The 11,448-nt window shown below is 38.3% G+C and overlaps 1 long non-coding RNA gene across 3 annotated transcripts in view; it reads right to left on the bottom strand.

Annotated features, from left to right (window-relative positions):
• LOC103017869 (uncharacterized) overlaps nt 1–11,448 on the bottom strand; it is a 20,488-nt gene continuing 9,040 nt past the window's right edge. For all 3 annotated transcript variants that reach the window (XR_451338.3, XR_009006665.1, XR_009006666.1), the window contains exons 3-4: nt 1,370–1,484; nt 1–873 (exon numbers count right to left, since the gene is read on the bottom strand). This is a non-coding gene — a long non-coding RNA (uncharacterized LOC103017869). The remainder of the gene's footprint in view (nt 874–1,369; nt 1,485–11,448) is intronic.

The raw sequence follows: 11,448 nt of genomic DNA, 5'->3' as shown, positions 1-11,448 counted from the left end.
CATGGATAAAACTCAGGAAACCTAATACTGATTCAAAAAAGTCATGAAAGAATATGTTTATATAAAGTTGAACATTCAAAATTATACAATATATGGATGCAGTAATATGTTGTAAAACCATACAAAAAAGCAAGGCATGAAAAATGACACTGGTTACCTCAGGGAGGGGAAGGAGATGTGACTGGGGAGGGCTACATGGCGGGTTTTGTCATTCAGAAATGATTTGTTTTTGAAGCTGGGTGATGGGTACAGGTACATAGGTATTTGTTTTATAATTTATTCAAACTGTACAGATATGTATATTATAAAATTTATAATGTATTATCATGAAAAATAAATAAAATTTGAAAAGCAGGAATAATTGGATAGAGTGCTGGTGGGAGGGTAGATTGTTACAGGACCCTCCCTGAGGTCAGAGGGAATAAAACACTGCCCCCTATCCTGCTAAAGTGGAGCTAGGTGTGTAGGCAATTTCCTTGTGAAACATGGCTGTGAATGGGAACAGAGCCCAGAGAGTTAAGGTGATGGTAGGAGGAGGGGCAAAGAATGATTTTTCTAAGATGGGAGATACTAGACTATACTTGTTTGCTGCTGGGAAAGACCCAGAGACCATAGAGAGGGACCGGACGGGAACACAGAAGAGAAAGGGAATAATGGAAGGGAAAGGAGGGGCTGGGGTCTGGGGCACTGGGCCTCAGAGAGAAGGAGAGGTCCTCAGGCCCTTCATTGTAACAGGAAGGAATGAAACAAAAGATGAACACAGATACTGGGAGGTTTAGGGATTCAGTGGTGGGAAGATGAAGGTCCTGGAACAATTCTCCCATGTCTGATGGCTTTTATTTTGTCACTGAAGCATGAGATAAGATCATTTTTCTGTAGAGAGAATAGAAATATTAGTCAGTCTTTCTTAATAGCATGGTTGATAGAAATTTTTTACTATTGATAGTTTAGAAAAGTTTCAGCTTTACAATAATGTACATTTTTAGGACTATTGTCAAATTTGGGAAAACCTGTTTAGTTTCTTTCATATATGAGCTGTAAGATGTCAGGGCATTTCAATTTTCTTATAGAGTGAAGAATACACATCTTCAGTACTCTTTGATTTTTCGCTGATTGTTAAGCAGGGCCTTGCAAGAGACAAATGAGGGACCCTGAAGCTTCACTGACCTCTCTGTAAATCTGTCTTTGGCCTCTTTGAACTACTTTCTCCTCCAGGAAGCATTCTCTGATTTTCCCTGGCCGAGGTTCTCCCACAGGGCTTTATTCCTGTCACTCACAGGACTTTTCTCACTCTCTCTGAGGTAGCCAGGTCATCCTCCTTCGCTAGATAGAGGGAGCTCCAGAGTGTAAGGAGTCAGGACACACTTACCTTGGTTCAGCAGTCTTCCATCAGTCTGTGAGTGAGTCTTCACTGGAGCAGTGTGGCATGGTGGTCAGACATGTAGGCCTTGGAGGCAGGCAGACTGGAATTTGATTTTTTGCACCTTGGGTGTACAGAAAGAACAGGGTTCATCCTAATCCTTGGTTCATGACATACTCTCACCATTGGTCCAGGCTGGGGCTTCACTCCTAGCTCCTCTGTGTGACCCTGGGTAAGTTACTCATTGCTCTAAGTCTGTTTCCCCATCTGTAAACAGGGGATGATAATAATACCTACTACATCAGAGTTGTGAGGATTCAATAACATAATCCATGAAACGCATGCACAGTCCCCAGTACCTAATGTTTAATAAATGGTAGCCCTCCACATGATTGGGAGTATACTGTAGGTGGAGGATACAGTATTGCATAACAAAGGGCCAGTCCCTGCCTTCCTGAGCTCACAGCCTATTGGGTACCACACAGCCCAGTGCCAGCCCTGATATATCCGAGACTTGTGAGTGGTTGTTGAATCAAAATTACTTCATACTGTGCCTCTATTTCTTTTATTTTTTACTGTCAACCCAGTTCACCATCACTGTCACCACCTTTCAGATGTCTCCCATTTCTCTTATTTTGCTCTCTCGTCTTTCTGTTTACATCTCTCTGGTGGTTTCTCTTTCCTATCTCTCCTATTCTCTCTCAATCTCTCCCCTTCTTGCTCTTGCTCTCACTCTCTCTCCATTGCCTCTGTTGGGGGTTGCCTTGTCTCCATCCTGTCCCCATCTAACTTATGGTTCTCCTCTTGGTCTGTGTCTCCATCCTCACATATATAATACCATATTACCCTACCTCATCTGTTTCTGAATTTGTGTTCCAAAATTTCTGTCTTTTCTGTTTCTCTTTCAATTTCCTTTGGCTCCTTGGCCTCTTTTCTGTCCACCCCTCTGTCTCCATCACTCTGTACTTATTTATCTTATCTCTGGCTGTCTCCCAGTTCTCATCTTTCTATTTATGTTGCTGCATTCATCTGTCTCTGTTCCCCACCTATCTTTCTCTATTTCTATTCTCACCTTTCTGTTCCAGTCTCTGTCTTCACCCCAGCCTCACACCCCCTCACAACTAACATTTACATTCTCTTTGTTTCTCTCTCACACACATACCCCTATGTTGGTCTTCTTGCCCTTGTTTCCCTCTTTGAGTCTCTCCTCATCTATCACCCCTTTTCTACCTCTGTTACCATCTCTCTTGCTGGGTGGCTCTCCTCATGTGCCTGCCTCTTGTTTCCATCTTTCTGTCCCTATGTGTGTTTCATCTGTTTGCTGTCTTGTCCCCAGATCCCTGTCTGTCTCTATCTCTCTGTCACTGACAGAGTAGTCAAGAGTATGGCCTCTGGTGTTAGACTGTTTGGATTCCAATCCTAGTTGTGCTGCTGACTTGCTGTGCCTCAGTGTCCTCATCTGTAAAACAGGGCTGATAACAGTACCTGCTGCAGTGTTACCAAGAGCATTAAATGAACTAACACATGTACAGCTTGTAGAACCATGCCTCAAATATAACAAATGCTCAAAAATATTAGCTCCTAAAAATAAATAACAAGGACCTACTATAGCACAGGGAATTGTATTCAATATCTTGTAATAACCTATAATGGAAAAGAATATGAAAAGACTATATATACCTATATATTTACATATATATATATAATTGAATCACTTTGCTGTACACCTGAAACATTGTAAATCAACTATACTTCAATTAAAAAAATATTAGCTTCTATATCATCAACCTCTTCCTCCTCCTCCTCAACACCAACTCCATTTCTATCTTTGTCTATCTAATCCCAGTCACTCTCTTTATCTACCTGGCTGTTATCATCTCTGTGTCTCTCTCTATCCACCTGGCTGTTATCAACTCTGTGTCTCTATCCTCATGTTTTATGTAACTGCCTTTCTGACCCCAATCTCTGTGTCTCTGTCCCCATCTCTCTCTCTCCCTACATTCCAGCCTCATTTCTGTCAGTCCCTCTTTTTCTACCCTGCCCATTCCATCTGTCTGTACATCTCTCTGTCCCCAACCTTCTTTGCTTCTTTATCACCATTTCTGACTATCTGTTCCTACCATTCAGGACCTATTTCTTGGTCTCTGTCTCTTTATCTCCTTGTTCTCATTTCTCTATCCCCCTGTTCCCATATCTATCTTTGTTTATCTATTTCTTTATAAAAATCTTATTCTGTTTCTTTCTCATCTCCCTGTGTCTTCTTCTGGCCTCTCTGGACAATTTAGATTGGAATTGGTCTGGTAGATAATGTGGAGCTATAAAAGGGTTTAGGAGGAAGCAGTAGGCCTGGCAAGAGGCAAGTGGCAGGGTGTGGAATTTCATGGCTCTGCCAAATCCTCCTGAAAGACGTGGCCTCTGAGGTCAAGGTTAGCATAAACCCCCTCAACTCAGCCTCTTCAAGAAAGACAAAGAATGCTGCAGTTATTGGGAGGACCAGGAAGGGGTATTTTTCTGAGTGAAATTCCATCCGGAAGCTGGAATCCAGAGCATTTCCTGTTGTAATGTTTCTTCCAGACTTGGAGAGTCTGAACTTGCCACGTAGCATGTGCACTGCATGCATATATTTCTACAGTAAAACACAGAGATGCATACATAATCCCCCACCCTCAGAGATGAAGACATGTGCAGAGACATAAAGATACACATAGAATCAAGAACCCTCACAGTTGCAGACACTCCAAGACATGGAAAAGCACACAGAATGAATTACCAGCTGGCAGAGATGCTGATGTACACAGGGACATTGACAGAACCATGGAAATACCCCCATCACAGCTCACGGACCCATGCAAACAGATACAGAAAAATAACTACACAGAAAAATTGTTCTTTTTCAGCCTGACATTTTCATATAAACAGAAACACACCAGAGCATCATGTATAAAAACACACCTTTATAGAAGTGTGCACATTCATACATAATCACAAATATCCAAAGCAACTGAGAATCACATATAGCCATTGATTTGCTGAAAGTGTAGAGGTAGCCAAACTTCCTCTGGCCCCCAAATGACAGACATGCTGCTCCTCTTGTGCCCCCCCTCTCTGTGAAGGCACCACCAAGTACTCAAGCCAGAAACCTGACTGCTAGGAACTATACAGAAATAATTGGAAAGATCTAGGTAAAGTTTTTTTCCTAGAAAAATATAAAATGATAAAAATGGCATAGGAAGTAGAGAACTTGAATAGACCACTAGGCATTAATGAAACTGAAATGGTAGGTAAGGACATCCCTTCCCCCCAAATCCAGGCCCAGATGGATTTACAGGTATAGTGTGCGGGACTCTCAGGAGTTACTTCTCTTCTTATATAAGTTATTCTAGAAAATAGAAAAGGAGAGAAAGCTGCCTAGCTCATTTTATTTGTCTAGTAAAATCCTGAAGTCTTGATTTTAAAAACAGATAAGGACAATTAAAGAAAATTATAGGCTCATTTCACTTATGAATATAGATGCATAAATCTTAAATAAAATATTAGCTAATGGAATCCAACAGTATTTTAAAAATACATCACAATCAAATGGAGTTAATTCCAAGAATGCAAGGAGAATGCATTCAAACTCAGAAAAATCTATCAATGTAATTTACCACATGAATAGACTAAGGGAGAATAATCGTATGAGTATCTCAATTAATGTAGAAAAAGTATGTTACATGCCTACTTATGATGAAAACTCTTTAAAAAATACGAATAGAAGGCAAATTTCTTAACTTGGTGAAGGTTACATACCAAAATTATACAGCATATTTTGCAGTAAATGGAGAAACTTAAGATGCATCTCCTTGAAGATTAAGAACAAGACTAGATACTTACTCTCACCAACTACTGTTTAACATAGAACTGGAAGTCTTGTTTAATACTATAAAGGGAGAAAAAGAAATGAGACGTGTAAGGACTGGAAGAGAAGAGATAAAACCAACAGATTCAACTGACATACTATTAGAATTAAAAACAGTTCAGCAAGGTTGCCAGGTACAAAATCAACTTATAAAAATCAATAACATTTCTATACATTAGCAATAAACAACTAGAAAAAATAAGATACCTAAAATTAATCACTAGACCAAAGTATAAACTTTTCTAAATGTCAGGACAACTAAAAAGAAAGGAGAAAAAAAACCACATTCACAGAAAGATAGACAAGATGAAAAGGCAGAGGGCTATGCACCAGATGAAGGAACAAGATAAAACCTCAGAAAAACAACTAAATGAAGTGGAGGTAGGAAACCTTCCAGAAAAAGAATTCAGAATAATGATAGTGAAGATGATCGAGGAACTCGGAAAAAGAACAGAGGCAAAGATCGAGAAGATGCAAGAAATGTTTAACAAAGACCTAGAAGAATTAAAGAACAAACACCTAGAAGAATTAAAGAACAAACAGAGATGAACAATACAATAACTGAAATGAAAACTACACTAGAAGGAATCAATAGCAGAATAACTGAGGCAGAAGAATGCATAAGTGACCTGGAAGACAGAATGGTGGAATTCACTGCTGTGGAACAGAATAAAGAAAAAAGAATGAAAAGAAATGAAGACAGCCTAAGAGACCTCTGGGACAACATTAAACGCAACAACATTCGCATTATAGGGGTCCTCAGAAGGAGAAGAGAGAGAGAAAGGACCCGAGAAAATATTTGAAGGGATAATAGTCAAAAACTTCCCTAACACGGGAAAGGAAAGAGCCACCCAAGTCCAGGAAGCGCAAAGAGTCCAATACAGGATAAACCCAAGGAGAAACACGCCAAGACACAGAGTAATCAAATTGGCAAAAATCAAAGACAAAGAAAAATTATTGAAAGCAGCAAGGGAAAAGTGACAAATAACATACAAGGGAACTCCCATAAGGTTAACAGCTGATTTCTCAGCAGAAACTCTACAAGCCAGAAGGGAGTGGCATGATATACTTAAAGTGATGAAAGGGAAGAACCTACAACCAAGATTACTCTACCCGGCAAGGATCTCATTTAGATTTGATGGAGACATCAAAAGCTTTACAGACAAGCAAAACCTAAGAGAATTCAGCACCACCAAACCAGCTCTACAACAAATGCTAAAGGAACTTCTCTTAGTGGGAAACACAAGAGAAGAAAAGGACCTACAAAAACAAACCCAAAACAATTAAGAAAATGGTCATAGGAACATACGTATCGATAATTACCTTAAACGTGAATGGATTAAATGCTCCAACCAAAAGACACAGGCTTGCTGAATGGATACAAAAACAAGACCCATATATATGCTGTCTACAAGAGACCCACTTTAGACCTAGGGACACATACAGACTGAAAGTGAGGGGATGGAAAAAGATATTCCATGCAAATGGAAATGAAAAGAAAGCTGGAGTAGCTATACTCATATCAGATAAAATAGACTTTAAAATAAAGAATGTTACAAGAGACAAGGAAGGACACTACATAATGATCAAGGGATCAATCCAAGAAGAAGATATAACAATTATAAATATATATGCACCCAACATAGGAGCACCTCAATACATAAGGCAATTGCTAACAGCTCTAAAAGAGGAAATTGACAGTAACACAATAATAGTGGGGGACTTTAACACCTCACTTACACCAATGGACAGATCATCCAAAGTGAAAATAAATAAGGAAACAGAAGCTTTAAATGACACAATAGACCAGATAGATTTAATTGATATTTATAGGACATTCCATCCAAAAACAGCAGATTACACTTTCTTTTCAAGTGCACACGGAACATTCTCCAGGATAGATCACATCTTGGGTCACAAATCAAGCCACAGTAAATATAAGAAAATTGAAATCATATCAAGCATCTTTTCTGACCACAACGCTATGAGATTAGAAATCAATTAGAGGGAAAAAAAACGTAAAAAACACAAACACATGGAGGCTAAACACTACGTTACTAAATAACCAAGAGATCACTGAAGAAATCAAAGAGGAAATCAAAAAATAGCTAGAGACAAATTACAATGAAAACATGACGATCCAACACCTATGGGATGCAGCAAAAGCAGTTCTAAGAGGGAAGTTTATAACAATACAAGCCTACCTCAGGAAACAAGAAAAATCTCAAATAAACAACCTAACCTTACAGCTAAAGGAACTAGAGAAAGAAGAACAAACAAAACCCAAAGTTAGTAGAAGGAAAGAAATCATAAAGAACAGAGCAGAAATAAATGAAATAGAAACAAACAAAACAATAGCAAAGATCAATAAAACTAAAAGCTGGTTCTTTGAGAAGATAAACAAAACTGATACACCATTAGCCAGACTCATCAAGAAAAAAAGGGAGAGGACTCAAATCAATAAAATTAGAAATGAAAAAGAAGTTACAACAGACACCGCAGAAATACAAAGCATCCTAAGAGACTACTACAAGCAACTCTATGCCAATAAAATGGACAACCTGGAAGAAATGGAGAAATTCATAGAAAGGTATAACCTTCCAAGACTGAACCAGGAAGAAATAGAAAATATGAACACACCAATCACAAGTAATGAAATTGAAACTGTGATTAACAATCTTCCAACAAACAAAAGTCTAGGACCAGATGGCTTCACAGGTGAAGTCTATCAAACATTTAGAGAAGAGCTAATACCCCTCCTTCTCAAACTCTTCCAAAAAAACTGCAGAGGAAGGAACACTCCCAAACTCATTCTACGAGGCCACCATCACCCTGATACCAAAACCAGACAAAGACACTACAAAAAAAGAAAATTACAGACCAATATCACTGATGAATATAGATGCAAAAATCCTCCACAAAATACTAGCAAACAGAATCCAACAACACATTAAAAGGATTATACACCATGATCAAGTGGGATTTATCCCAGGGATGCAAGGATTCTTCAATATATGCAAATCAATCTATGTGATACACCATGTTAAGAAATCGAAGAATAAAAACCATATGATCATCTCAATATATGCAGAAAAAGCTTTTGACAAAATTCAACACTCATTTATGGTAAAAACTCTCCAGAAAGTGAGCATAGTGGGAACCTACCTCAACATAATAAAGGCCATATATGACAAACCCACAGCAAACATCATTCTCAATGGTGAAAAAGTGAAAGCATTTCCTCTAAGATCAGGAATGAGACAAGGATGTCCACTCTCACCACTATTATTCAACACAGTTCTGGAAGTCCTAGCCACGGCAATCAGAGAAGACAAAGAAATAAAAGGAATACAAATTGGAAAAGAAGAAGTAAAACTGTCACTGTTTGCAGATGACATGATAGTATACATAGAGGATCATAAAGATGCCACCAGAAAACTACTAGAGTTAATCAATGAATTTGGTAAAGTTGTAGGATACAAAATTAATGCACAGAAATCTTTTGCATTCCTATACACTAATGATGAAAAATCTGAAAGAGAAATTAAGGAAACACTCCCATTTACCATTGCAACAAAAAGAATAAAATACCTAGGAATAAACCTACCTAGGGAGACAAAAGACCTGTATGCAGAAAACTATAAGACACTGATGAAAGAAATTAAAGATGATACCAACAGATGGAGAGATATACCATGTTCTTGGATTGGAAGAATTAATACTGTGAAAATGACTCTACTACCCAAAGCAATCTACAGATTCAATGCAATCCCTATCAAATTACCAATGGCAGTTTTTACAGAACTAGAACAAAAATCTTAAAATTTGTATGGAGACACAAAAGATCCCGAATAGCCAAAGCAGTCTGTTTTTTTTTTTAATTTATGTATTTTATTTATTTTATTTTTGGCTGCATTGGGTCTTTGTTGCTGCGCGCGGGCTTTTCTGTAGTTGCAGCAAGCGGGGGTTACTCTTCCTTGCGGTGCACAGGGTTCTCATTGTGGTGGTGTATCTTGTTGTGGAGCACGGGCTCTAGGTGCGTGGGCTTTAGTAGTTGCAGCACGCGGGCTCAGTAGTTGTGGCTCGTGGCTCTAGGGCACAGGCTCAGTAGTTGTGGTGCACGGGCTTAGTTGCTCTGCGGCATGTGGGATCTTCCCGGACCAGGGCTTGAACCTGTGTCCCCTGCATTGGCAGGTGGATTCTTAACCACTGCGCCACCAGGGAAGCCCTAGCCAAAGCAGTCTTGAGGGAAAAAAATGGAGCTGGAGGAATCAGACTCCCTGACTTCAGACTATACTACAAAGCTACAGTAATCAAGACAATATGGTACTGGCACAAAAACAGAAATATAGATCAATGGAACAGGATAGAAAGCCCAAAGATAAACCCATGCACCTATGGTCAACTAATCTATGACAAAGGAGGCAAGGATATACAATGTTGAAAAGACAGTCTCTTCAATAAGTGGTGCTGGGAAAACTGGACAGCTACATGTAAAAGAATGAAATTAGAACACTCCCTAACATCATACACAAAAATAAACTCAAAATGGATTAGAGACCTAAATGTAAGACTGGACACTATAAAACTGTTAGAGGAAAACATAAGAAGAACACTCTTTGACATAAATCACAGCATGATCTTTTTTGATCCACCTCCTAGAGTAATGGAAATAAAAACAAAAATAAACAAATGGGACCTATGAAACTTAAAAGCTTTTGCAAAGCAAAGGACACTACAAACAAGACGAAAAGACAACCCTCAGAATGGGAGAAAATATTTCCAAACGAATCAACTGACAAAGGATTAATCTCCAAAATATATAAACAGCTCATGCAGCTCAATATTAAAAAAACAAACAACCTAATCCAAAACTGGGCAGAAGAACTAAATAGACATTTCTCCAAAGAACACATACAGATGGCCAAGAATCACATGAAAAGCTGCTCAACATCACTAATTATTAGAGAAATGCAAATCAAAACTACCATGAGGTATCATCTCACACCAGTTAGAATGGGCATCATCAGAAAATCTACAAACAACAAATGCTGGAGAGGGTGTGGAGAAAAGGGAACCCTCTTGCACTGTTGGTGGGAATGTAAATTGATATAGCCAGTATGGAGAACAGTATGGAGGTTCCTTAAAAAACTAAAAATAGAATTACCATATGACCCAGAAATCCCACTACTAGGCATATACCCAGAGAAAACCATAATTCAAAAAGACACATGCACCCCGATGTTCATTGCAGCACTATTTACAATAGCCAGGTCATGGAAGCAACCTAAATGCCCATTGACATACGAATGGATAAAGAAGATGTGGTACATATATATAAGGGAATATTACTCAGCCATAAAAAGGAACGAAATTGGGTTATTTGTAGAGACGTGGATGGATCTAGAGACTGTCATACAGAGTGAAGTAAGTCAGAAAGAGAAAAACAAATATCATATATTAACACATATGTGTGGAACGTAGAAAAATGGTACAGATGAACCGGTTTGCAGGGCAGAAACAGAGACACAGATGTAGAGAACAAACATATGGACACCAAGGGGGGAAAGTGCCGGGGGTGTGGTGTTGTTGTGATGAATAGGGAGATGGGGATTGACATATATACACTAGTATGTATAAAATGGATAACTAATAAGAACCTGCTGTATAAAAAAAATAAATAAAATTCATAAATTCAAAAAATAAAACAAAAAAAAATTGAGTGTTAACTGATAAAAAATCAAACAAAATAGACTATATAGTAACATGATTTTAATATATAAAAATATAGCTAAAAAAGAAAATGAAACTTAAAATAATGTGACAATATTAACACCAAACATCTTTTGTATCAATAAATATAAATGGTCTTAGCTCATCTATTGAAAGAAAAACATTTTTTATTGGATCCCTGAGCAAAACCCAACTACTGTATTCAAGAGTCAACTAAAACAAATAGATTCAGAGAGGTTAAAAATACAAGAAGGGCAAAGGTGTACCAGTCAAATGCAAATAAAGAAAGCAGAGGTTGTAATCTTAATTATCAGCCAAGTTAGAAAGTCAGAATGAAAGGCATTAATTGACTGTCAATGTCATGAAAAGGAAAGACTAAGGAACTGTCCACAGGTTGGAGGAGATATGATGACTAAATGCAATGTGGGATTCTGGTTTGGAGCCTGGAACAGAAAAA

Source organism: Balaenoptera acutorostrata, chromosome X (assembly GCF_949987535.1).
Source record: "Balaenoptera acutorostrata chromosome X, mBalAcu1.1, whole genome shotgun sequence".
In the NCBI taxonomy this organism is placed as follows: Eukaryota; Metazoa; Chordata; class Mammalia; order Artiodactyla; family Balaenopteridae; genus Balaenoptera; species Balaenoptera acutorostrata.
The sequence above is the reverse complement of the archived record's forward strand: the minus strand, read 5'-3'. Positions and strand labels throughout refer to the sequence as shown.